General features: G+C 46.1%; 1 long non-coding RNA gene across 1 annotated transcript; it reads left to right on the top strand.

Annotated features, from left to right (window-relative positions):
- The first annotated feature begins 1023 nt into the window (after positions 1 to 1023).
- Positions 1024 to 9504, top strand: LOC140487666 (uncharacterized). Its single transcript, XR_011962850.1, has 3 exons — positions 1024 to 1128; positions 2105 to 2220; positions 9184 to 9504. It is a non-coding gene; the product is annotated as an uncharacterized lncRNA (long non-coding RNA).
- The last annotated feature ends 2872 nt before the right edge of the window (positions 9505 to 12376 follow it).

Raw genomic sequence — 12376 nt, forward strand, 5'->3', positions numbered from 1 at the left:
GATTAAAGCCTTTTGCCCGAAACGTCGATTTTACTGCTCCTCGGATACTGCCTGAACTGCTGTGCCCTTCCAGCACCACTATCTGTACCCCACCACATCACTTTGCCCCGCAATCGTGGTATCTGGCTGTGCACAAGGAGGAGTGGCACAGTCTGTACTGGGATGCCCTGGGGCCCTGAAACACATGGTAAAGACTAAAATCACCAGAGCATTGGCAGCCCCACCACATTGTTTACATGTTCTATTGTTTTTACTCTGTTCCTGCCTTCCCTTGTTTTTTTCTTAATAAAGTTGTTGTTACACACACCTGTACAAGCTGTGAAATGAACTCAGGCCTCTCGATCCAAGATTCGGGATATTTTCACCACATCACAAGGCATCGAAAGTAACTTCCCTTGTCCCTTAGCCTGCTGGAGTCGCGCCTGTATCAACTCCGCAATTCGGAGGAAGGGGCTGAACAGCAGGACCGAGCAGCGGCCGGTCGTCTAACCAGAGTGAGTGAGGAGCGGGGCCAAAGCATTCTCGGAGAGTGAACGCTTCAGGATTGATCATTCTCACTACATAGTGGAGCATTAAGCCTCTCCCACGAATCAATGTGAGATTTTTAAGAAATAGTTGAGATGTAAATCTGATAACGTACATTAGGGAGATTTAAACAATCCTTAGATAAACACATGGGTGTAGGGAGACGAGCTGAGAATAATACACTGGTCGGCGTGAATAATTCACAGGTTGGTTTACACAACTCGAGTAAGAAATTTATTTTCAAACTCCCGGAACGATTGGTAATTTACATACCTGGCTAGTGTGGTTAAGTTGAACCGAACACTCTATTTGCATACTAATAATCTCAATGACTGTAACTCGACAGAGCAATTGTTAATGACTAATACTTCATCCATGATCCTGTGCAGATATGAATATTCTCTATAAACTCACCGGTAATCGCAGACGCACGCGCAGTTTGGTTTCTATGTGGAGCATGCGCAGTGTCACAATGATCATTGCAGAGAGAGAGAGAGACATAGAGCTGCTTTCTGCGGCAGCGGCTGCGATCGGCTTCATGCCGGTGTGCGGGAGCCTCGCTGGGAGAAAGGAGCGGAGAGATTTCACAAGTCCTGGATACAGGTTAACAATAACTCTAAAAAGACCCTCTAGGCCCGGGTAAGGAGGCGGCGGTCTCTCATCAGGGAAGTGGCATAGGGTCACGGCCGCCATTTGTTTGAGGGAAGATGGAGCGCTCAGGGCCGCCATCTTGAGGAGGTCAAGGTGCAGGTGGGCGGGGCTCTCGGGGTCTGTAGAACAATCAGAGGAAAGGGAAGACCCATTGTTATTGATTAATTCCACGAACACAGCTTCACTGGGCGGTCCTGCAGGAATATCCTCTCTCAGTCCTGCTGGGATGTTTCACCCCATCAGAACCAGCAGCTCTCCTCCTCTCTCAGCTCCCCTTCTGTCCTTCCTGCAGCATCTGTCCCCTGGAACATTGAGCTGCCTGTCCTGTCCCTCCCTCAGCTGTTGTTTCTGTAATACCTGTGATATCCCAGTCCCATCTTAGATTACTTCACTAAAGACACGAATGTACCCAATGACTTTTTCTTAACATCAGCAATTGTTTAATACTCATTTACAGGTTTTTCATTACATCGTTTTTGAAGCATTTACTCCACGTTCAATCATTGCAATGGTGGGATCTGAACATGTGTCCAGAGAACACTTGCTGAGTTTCTGGATAAATTGTCATACAATAATGCCACTAGGCCATCACTTCGCCTGCTCACAGTTTGTACATCCCAGTGCAACACGAATCAAAACCCTTTCTTCCTGCACAATTGTTTGACCCGGCACTCTGGTGATGTGACTCTCCATGTGGTATCCCTCACTGTGTGGGTCTAATTGTTGTCTCTGTCAGCGTCTCTCACTCTTGAAGCTACTCCAGATCATGAACCAACAGAATTCTCCACTCCAGAGAGATGAGGCAGCACACTCCAGGAATGGAGACTGGCATTTTCCAGATCTCTGTGGGCTCAGTGCCATTCTATATGTGTAACCCTCAAAGTGTTAGTCTAATTTCCCCTTCTGCCTACTTCTGTGTCTTCTACAGGTACTCATGGAGTTCCTGACTCAATAGACTTGCCAACTGCTGGTTGGGACGATGGTTGCTCAGCCAGAAAGACAAAGTCAGGGAGGTCAGGAGTCTTCAATAAATCCTGCTGCCAGGTAAGATCATTCCAGTGCACAGAGCAGAAAGTAATAAGGGGGATCCAAACATCAGCTAACAAGACATGACATAGAGAAAGTGCTGGAGGGGGAGCACAGTACAGACACAACCCAGGCTCAATCACCACGCCTGCTGCAAGTTTTGTTGTAATGAGACAGTATCGGGAGTTCCCAGTTATCAGTCCAGGCCTGTGTTTTCTTAGGGAGTATCAGAACAGCTGAGGGGAAAGCAGCCCTCCCACGAGAGGGTGGTAATGCTGCCTGGGATCTTTCTGTTCCCTGTTCCCTCTCCAACACTGTATCTATGGCTTGTATTGAGGACCAGTGTCTTCAATCATTCTAACTCCTATAACAGTTCCTATCTCTGTCATCCCCTCCCCTCTCACCAATTATTTCACATATTTGAAACCTCCAGTCCAGATGACCATCCGTATCGCTGTAACTTGCTTCAGTCTCTACAACATGCCTTGTCTCGATAGTCTCCTCCTCCAATAACTGGAGACATCGGGTCTGTTTCTGTGTGGCATTACTTTTTGGTGGAGGTTTCCGAAATGGAATGAGTTGCATTTGCCTGTGTTTGGCCCATATTCCTTCCAATCTACTTCTCTCCATGTACCTGCCCGAGTGTCTTTTCCATGTTGTAATTGTACTTGTTTTTACCATTTCCTCTGGCAGTCCATTCCGTCTATGCACCATCCTCTGTAGAAAATGTTGCCCCTCAGCTCCCTCTTTAAATCCTTGCTCTCTCACCACACATTTAAGCCTCTAGCTTTGGACTCACCTACCCTTGGCTATTCACCTTACTTCGGCCCTACATTGTTTCATAAACCTTGACAGGTCATCCCGTGTCCTTGTCTGCCCAGGAGAAATATTGACAACAATTTTACAAATATCTCCAACTCATTTACTCAATGCTCTGACCAATGAAGACAAGTGTGCCAATTGCCTCTTTCCCCACCCTGTTCACCCTGTGATTCCATTCCAAGGAACAATGTAACTCCACCCCTTGGTGTCTCTCTGTTCGACAGCACTGCCCAGGGCCTGATCATTAACTGTGTTAGTCCTCCCTGGTTTGTCTTAACTAAATCCAACTCCTGAATTAAATTCCATCTTTCATTCCTTGGCCCACTGGCCCAGTTGATTAACATCCCCTTCAATAACTATATTCCCTGCCCACTATTCCACTAATCTTGGTATCCATAAACATACTAACAGGGACTCCTATATTTTCACTCAAATTATTTATGTAAGTGGTGCACAACCGTGGCCCCAGCACCAATCCTTACAGCACACTGCTGGTCAGAGGCCCCAGTCTGAACAACCACCCTCTCCCACCACCCTCTGTCTCCCACTGCCATCCCATTTTGTATCCAGTTGGCTAGCTCTCCCTGATCCTTTGTTATCTACCCTTACTAACCAATGTATCATGCTCCACCCTGACCAAGGGTTTGCAGAAGCCAGAAACAACATCTGTTGCTCTGCCTTAGTGTATCTTTTTGGTCACATCTTGAGCAAACTCCAGTCCAGTTTGTGAGACATGTTATCCCAGGCACAAAGCCATGCTGGCTGTCCGTAATCAGGCCTTATCTTTCCAAATGCATGGACGGCCGACCTCTCAGAATGACCCCCAACAACTGACCCACCCTGATGTCTCACTCATCAGTCAGTCGTTCCCTGGCTTTCTCTTGAAGCCTTTCTTAATTAATGACACAACATTATAATCATAGTCAGAGATTCATATCGCACTGTTTGGTTCACACGAACCATACTCTAAAACTGACCTCGTCCCACCTGCCTGTTCCTGGATCATATCCTTTCAAACCTTTCCTATTCCTGTACTAATCCAAATGTCTTTTAAACATTGTAATTGTCCCCACATTCACCCCTTCCTTGGGAAGTTCATTCCACACACAACCCATCCTCCGTGAAACAATGTGCCCCTCATGTCTGTTTTTTTTATATGTCTCTCCACTAAACTTAAAACTGTCCTGACTTGTCTTGAAACTCCCCTGTCCATGGGAAACGACAACTCCCATTAACTCTATCTATCCCCCTCATGATTTTATAAACTTCTATGAGGTCATCTGTCAACATTCAGGTTTCAGTGAAAAATACCAACCTATTCAGCGTTTCTTTATACTGAAGCCTTTCGTACGCAGCCACATCCCAGTAAATCTCCTCCCAACCCTTTCCAGCTTAATAATATCCTTCCTATAACTGGGCGACCAGAACTGGACACAGTATTCCAGAAGAGGACTCACCAATGGCCTGTATAATCTCAATGCGACTTCCCAACTCCTATATCCAAAGGACTGAGCAATGAAAGCAAGTGAGGCAAGCACCTTTTTTTAAACTATCCTGTCTCTCCATGTTGCAAACTTCAAAGAATTATGTAGCTGAACCCTGAGGTCCCTCTGTTCTACAACATTACTGAAGGTCCTAACATTAATTGTATAAGTCCTGCACGTGTTTGTTGTACCAAATGTATTACCTCACATTTATTCAGATAGAACTCCATCTACAGTTTTTAAGCCAATCACACTTTTCATCAGGATCACATTGTAATCTTAGAAAACCTTCTTCACTGTCCTCAATGCCACCCTCCAGTCTACCAGCCTATCACACATAGCTCTCTATGGTACAAATATCTCTGCTAGGGGCCCTACAATTTCTTCACCAGCTTCCCACAATGTCCTGAGATCCATTTGAGCAGATCCTGGGGATTTATCTACCTTTGTGTTTTCAAAACTCTGGCACCTCCTCTTGTATAATGTGCATTCATTTCAAGTCAATGAGTCATAGAGATGTACAGCACGGAAACAGGCCCTTCGGACCAACTCCTGCATGACATTTCTAGTCACATTTGCCACAACTTTGCCAATATCCCTCTAAACCCATCATATTCATACACCCATCCACATGCCTTTTAAATGTATTTCTATCAGCCTCCACTAATTGCTCCGGCAGCTTATTCCATCCACTCTGCGGGAGTCAGTTGCCCTTTAGACCCCTTTGAAAAGTTTCCCTCGCCTGGGGAAATGACCTTGTCTATTGACCCTGTCGATGACCATCATTATTTTAAACACCTTTTATCTGTTAACTCCTCAGCTTCCCATGTTCAAGTAAAAACAGCCCCAGCCTATTCAGGCTTTTCCCTGAAGCGCAAACCCTCCAACCCTGGCAACATCTTTGGTCATTTTTGCTAAACCCTTACATGATCCACGACATCCTTCCTGTGGCATTGAGACCAGAATTGCACACAGTATTCCAATAGTGGTCAGGACAAACACTGTTTAGTTCCCTGAGCGCCCCAGTCTTTATCCACAGTAAGTTCCAAAGTGAAATATTTGTTTTGGATCTTGTAGTTTCACACATCGTTGCCTTCATTGATCATTAAGGAGACCGGGTTTGTCCCAAGCTCTTCTTTTGCTCTTAATACACTTGTAGAGTCTCTTTGGATTCTCCTTAACGTTCTCTGCCAAAGCTATCTCATGTCCCCTTTTTACATTCCTGATTTCCACCCTAAGTGTATTTCTACAGCCCCGATGCTCCTGAAGGGATTCCCTTGAGTCAGCCAGTTATATCTGACATGTGACCCTTTTTTCTTGACCACAGCCTCAAAACTCAGCCAGTGTTTCCTAATTCAGTCAGTATTGAGCTGCACACTAACAGGAACATGCTGGTGCTGAACGCTCCTTTTATCTTGGTTTTAAGATATTCCTACTTACCAGACTTCCCTTTACCTGCAAATAGCCTCCCCAGATCTACTTTAAAAAATCCTGTCTAATGCTATCTTGCTCCCTTGAGTAACTTGAACTTGTGGACCAGGCCTGTCCTTTTCCATCGCTATTTCCAATCTAATAAAATTGTGGTAACTTTCCAAAGTGCTCCCCCACTAACACCTCAGTCCCATTCCCTACCTTCTTTCCCAAGGGGAGGTCAGGTTTAGCCCCATTCTCCAGTTGGGCCACTTACATAATGACTGGGAGTTTTCGGAACACACTTAACAAATTCCTTCCATCCAAATGCTTAACTTAGGAGCAATCCCAGTGCAGGTTTTGAACCGTTAAGATCCCCTATCATTACAACCCTATTATTGTCAGAGATATCTGAAATCTCCTGACATATTTGCTCCTTCATCTCCCATTGCCTATCGCTGTAGTCTGACCGTAGAAAACTAATGACCAATTTTTATTTCTCAGTTCCACTAATATCGTTTAACTGGGCGGTCCTACATGAATCCTCCCTCGAGGTACTGCTGGGATGTTTCCCCCCAATCAAACCCACCAGCTCTCCTCCTGTTTTGCCTCCTGTTCTATCTTCCTGTAGCATCTGTCTCCGGAACATTGAGCTGCTGGTCCTGTTGCTCCCTCAGCTGTGTTTCTGTAATACCTATGGTATCCCAATCCCATGTTCCCATCCATACTCTGGGTTCATCTGCCTTATCTGTCTGGCCCTTTGCATTGAAATAACTGCAGTTTAATTCACCAGTTTTCACTAATTGTCTGCTATGTTCTTGCCTGCATTGTCTACTTATATTCCTCTCTTAAACATTTGTACCAGCTTCAACTTTCATTTTGGCGTTACTTTGGGGTCACACAGCCCTGCCAGATGAGTTTAAATCCTCTCGAGCAGCTCCAGCAACATTCCCCACCAGGATGTGAGTCCCCCTCCTGCTCCCAGTTCAGGTGTATTCCCCACCCTGTCTACCTGTGCTGACACCTTCAGACATCCAGGGACTTGCTCACCAAGGTCCCTGTATTCCTCAGTACTCCAGGAGGAGCTACCACTCATGATGTATATTATTCGTTTATTAGACTTCCCACAGTGCATTACCTCACAGTGATCAGAAGTAAACTCTGTCTGCCATTACTCTGCGGAGTTTATCATCTGATCGAAATCAGACTGCAGCCTGAGTCCATCCCCCTCACTGTGGACAACACCCTCACCTTACATGTTATCTGCAAACCTACTAATGTTGCCTTCTGCTTTCACATACGAGTGATTTAATGTCCATAATGAACAGCAATGGCTCCTGCACAGATCCGTGTGGTACACCCGCTGGGCAAAGGCTTTCAATCACAAAACCAACCCTCCACCAATTGTGGAGCCAATTTACCAACTTACCTTGGATCCCATGGGCTCTTCCCTTTTGGAGCAGCCTTCCGTGTGGGACCTCGTCAAAGACCTTAATGAACACCATATAAACCACATCATCTGCACTGCCCTCATCAATATCAGAGGACAGTCGTCTAGCAAATCCATACAGACAATCCCTAATGAAATTGTGGGGGTATCCGTTTTTGGCGGATACATTGTATAGGTGTTCCTCTTCCTCTTTTTGCAGTTCTGGTGTACTGCAGTATGTTGTGACCCTTTTGAACAATGTCTTGATGCAACTTCTTTTGTGTGTGCTGGGGTGGTTGTTTTCGTAGTTTAGGACTCGGTCTGTGTGTGTGGCTTTCCTGTAAACCTTTGTGGTCAATTCTCCGTTCGGTGTTCTCTGTACCAAAACGTCTAGGAATGGGAGTTGGTTGTCCTTTTTTTCCTCTCTAGTGAATCGGATTCCTGTGAGTGTGGCGTTGATGATCTGGTGTGTGTTCTCTATTTCTGTGTTTTTAATGATTACAAAGGTGTCAACCACATATCTGACCCAGAGTTTGGGTTGAATTTGCGGTAAGACTGTTTGTTCTAATCTTTGCATTACCGCTTCTGCTATGAGTCCAGAGATGGGTGAGCCCATGGGTGTGCCGTTGATTTGTTCGTATATCTGGTTGTTGAATGTGAAGTGTGTTGTGAGGCACAGGTCCAGTAGTTTGAGTATGCAGTCTTTGTTGATAGGATACTTTGTTGGTCGTGATACTATGGGTCTGAGTGGGATGTCTTTTTTGTGTACTTTAGGAAGTCCATAGAATCTGAGGGTGTTGTTGCTTTCAAACCTGGTTATCTGTCCATTTTTTTGTTGGTGTCTCAGTGTGTTGTTTATCCTATTGGTGAGCTGCAGGGTCGGGTCAGACTCCACGCAATTTCATCCACAGATGCCTCAGGGAAAGACAACGGAACGAAACATGCCACGACCCAAAGGACTAGCCATACTACTATACATCAAGAACATTTCGGAACTGACAGCCAGACTACTGCGATCACTAGGACTCATAACAGCACACAAACCAACAGCCACTCTCAGACAACAACTCACCAGCACGATGGACCTGATACCCAGCATAAGCAAAACCAATGTAGTGTACAAAATCCCATGCAAGGAATGCACAAAACACTACATAGGACAAACTGGAAGACAGCTAACAATCCGCATCCATGAACACCAACTAGCCACGAAATGACACGACCAGCTATCCTTAGTAGCCACACACGCAGATGACAAGCAACGTGAGTTCGACTGGGACAACACTACTATTATAGGACAAGTCAAACAGAGAACAGCCAGGGAATTCCTAGAGGTATGGCACTCATCCACAGTTTCAATCAATAAGCTCATCAACCTGGACCCAATATACTGGCCACTGCAGCGGACAGCTAGAACTGACAACCGGAAGCGGCAGATACAAATCACTATAAATGCCAGAGGAAAGATCACAGAAGCGCTTCACAGGAGACTCCCAAGCACTGAGAATTTCACCTAGACAGGGGATGAAACATCTGCAACACAAATTCCCAACTCGGCGAACAGAACCACAACAACGAGCACCCATGCTACAAATCTTCTCACAAACTTTGAAGCCCTGTTGACGCTACAAAGCTCCGTCATGAACAAGCCACCATCTCGCTATTTCCTTTGCCTTCTTCAGTGTCTGCAACTCTCGCTGTATCTTCCAGTAATGTTCTTTAGTTACTGCAGGTCTGCGTATCTCCCCAGATAACCTGTTTCATTCCCTCCAGCTCCCTCAATAATTGTAACACCTTCTGTTCTGTCTAATCCTCCTCTTTCCCACTGTCTTCCAGGCACAACGGCGATCCTGTAAGAGAGCAGTGCGGAATGGGATGTTATAAATCTCAGCTGAGGCTTGAGGCCTACCATTACCTGGGAGTCACAAGGGGAGAGAACCTGAGCGAGTGCAGCACAAAGTGGGAGTATATAAATCAGCAGCGAGGATCGGGGCCGACTGGGACTTGGATTTGGATAAAAAGCAGAGCAGGAGGCTCGAAATCAGCACCAAGTCACAGAGGGAGTGACCATCTGAGGGAGCAACTTGGAGCAGGAGCATGAGACTGACTCACACCTGGGAGAATATAAATCCGCACTGAGGATCGAGGCCTAGTTGTACCTGGGAGTCACAGAGACGGTGACCCTGTGAGTGAGCAGACTGGAGTGAGAGCTGGATGATTACACGTCCGAGGAGACACATCACTACATGTGCACGTGACCCTCCATTTGTGTGTGTGCATGTGTGTATGTCCCCTTCCCTCACTGTGTGTGTGTAACTCTCCACTGTGTGTGTTTGTCCCTCCCTTGCTTTGTATGAGCATGTACCTCCCTCACTGTGTATGTGAACATGTCCCCCCCTCACTGTGTGTGTGTGTGTGTGTGTGTGTGTGCGTGTCCCTCCCTCACTGCGTGTGTGTGCGTGTCCCTCCCTCACTGTGTGTGTGAACGTGTCCCTCCCGCACTGTGTGTGAGCATGTCCCTCCCTCACTGTGTGTGTGTGAGCGTGTCCCTCCCTCACTGTGTATGTGAGCATGTCCCTCCCTCACTGTGTGTGTGTGTGTGTGTGTGTGTCCCTCCCTCACTGTGTGAGTGAGCATGTCCCTCCCTCACTGTGTGTGTGTGTGCGCATCTCTCCCTCACTGTGTGTGTGTTTGTGTGTGCGTATGTCTGCGTGTCTCCCTCCCTCACTGTGTGTGTCTGTCTGTCCCCTCGCTATGTGTGTGTATGTGTCCCCTCTTGCTTTCTGTGCACATGTCCCACCCTCGCTGTGTCTGTATGCCTCAACTTCGCTGCGTATGTGTGTGTCCCACCCTCGCTGTGTGTGTGTGTGTCCCTCTTGCTGTGAGTGTGTGTGCCCCTCTTGCAAGTGTGTGAGGGTGTCCTCCCCTCGCTCTGTATGTCTGTGTATGCGTATCACTCACTCACTTTTTGTCTGTGTGTCCCTCAGCCTCCGACGCCACAGCCCCAGCCTGTTCAGTCTCTCCCTGTAGCTCAAATCCTCCAACCCTGGCACCATCCTTGTAAATATTTTCTGAACCCTTTCAAGTTTCACAGCATTTTTCCTGATAGGAAGGAGACCAGAATTGCACAAAATATTGCAACAGTGGCCTAACCAATGTCCTGTATAGCCGCAACATGACCTCCCAACTCCTGGACTCAATACTCTGACCAATAAAGGAAAGCATACCAAACGCCGCCTTCACAATCCTATCTATCTGCGACTCCATTTTCAAAGAGCTAGGAACCTGCACTCCAAGGTCTCTTTGTTCAACAACACTCCTTAGGAACTTACCATTACGTTTATAAGTCCGTCTAAGATTTGCTTTTCCAAAATGCAGCACTTCGCATTTATCTGAAGTAAACTCCATCTACCACTTAGCCCATTGTCCCCATCTGGTCCAGATCCTGTTTTAACCCTCTTCGCTGTCCACTACACCTCCAATTTTGTTGTCATCTGCAAACTTACTAACTGTACCTCTTATGCTCTCATCCAAATCATTTATGCAAATGACAAAAAGTAGAGGGCCCAGCACTGATCCTTGTGACACTCCAATGGTCACAGGCCTCCAGTCTGAAAAACAACCCTCCACCACCACCCTCTGTCTTTTACCTTTGAGCCAGTTCTGTATCCAAATGGCTACTTCTCCCTGTATTCCATGAGATCTAACCTTGCTAATCAGTCTCCCACGGGGAATCTTGTCGAATGCCTTACTGAAGTCCACATTGATCACATCTATGAATCTGCCCTCATCAATCTTCTTTGCTACTTCTTCAAAAACTCAATCAAGTGCGTGGACATGATTTCCCACACACAAAGCCATGTTGCCTATCCCTAATCCGTCCTTGACTTTCCAAATGCATGTTATCTCATTTCTGAAGGCTTCCCATTTTCCAGCCGTCCCTTTACCTGCGAACATCTGCCTCCAATCAGCTTTCGAAAGGTCTTGCCTAATAAAATCAAAATGGGCCTTTCTCCAATTTCGAACTTCAACTTTTAGATCGGGCCTATCCTTTTCCATCACTATTTTAAAACAAATAGAATAACGGTCACTGGTCCCAAAGTGCTCCCCCACTGACACCTCAGTCACCTGCCCTGCCTTATTTCCCAAGAGTCGATCAAGTAGGTACACACACATACTGAATCAGAAAATTGTCTTGTACACACTTAAGAAATTCCTCTCCATTTAAACCTTCACACTATGGCAGTCCAGTCAATGTTTGGAAAGTTAAAATCCCCTACCATACCTACCCTATTATTCTTTCAGATAGCTGAGATCTCCTTACAAGTTTGTTTGTCAATTTCCCTTTGACTAATGGGGGGTCTGTAATACAATACTAATAAGGTGATCATTCCTTTCTTATTTCTCAGTTCCACCCAAATAACTTCCCTGGATGTATTTCTGGGAATATCCTCCCTCAGCACAGCTGTAATGATATCCCTTATCTAAAATGCCACTCCCTCTCCTCTCTTGCCTCCCTTTCTATCCTTTCTGTAGCATTTGTATCCTGGAACATTAAGCTGCCAGTCCTGCCCATCCCTGAACCATGTTTCTGTAATTGCTATGAGATCCCAGTCCCATGTTCCTAACCATACCCTGAGTTAATCTGCCTTCCCTGTTAGGCCCCTTGCATCGAAATAAATGCAGTTTAATTTATTAATCCTACCTTATCCCTGCCTGCCCTGACTGTTTGACTCACTTCAGTTCTCAGCTGTACCCGTCTCAGGTCGAACTCCCAAAATCCTCCCTCTGATTGTTACCATGTCCTATCCTTGCATTCCTCCAAATTCCCTGTAATGTCATCCCATTCCTAAAACCCTCCCTGTTTTTGTAATCTGTTCCAGCCTCCACAACCGTCCCTATCTCTGTAAGGCACACCCCCGTCCCAGTTACTACAGCCCGCTGGATCACTAAATGCCAGTAGTCACTATAATATAAGAGTAAGGTGTGAAAGCAGGAATACTGTACTGGGTTAAATGATCAGTCGTGA

This window comes from Chiloscyllium punctatum, chromosome 17 (assembly GCF_047496795.1).
Source record: "Chiloscyllium punctatum isolate Juve2018m chromosome 17, sChiPun1.3, whole genome shotgun sequence".
Classification (NCBI taxonomy): domain Eukaryota; kingdom Metazoa; phylum Chordata; class Chondrichthyes; order Orectolobiformes; family Hemiscylliidae; genus Chiloscyllium; species Chiloscyllium punctatum.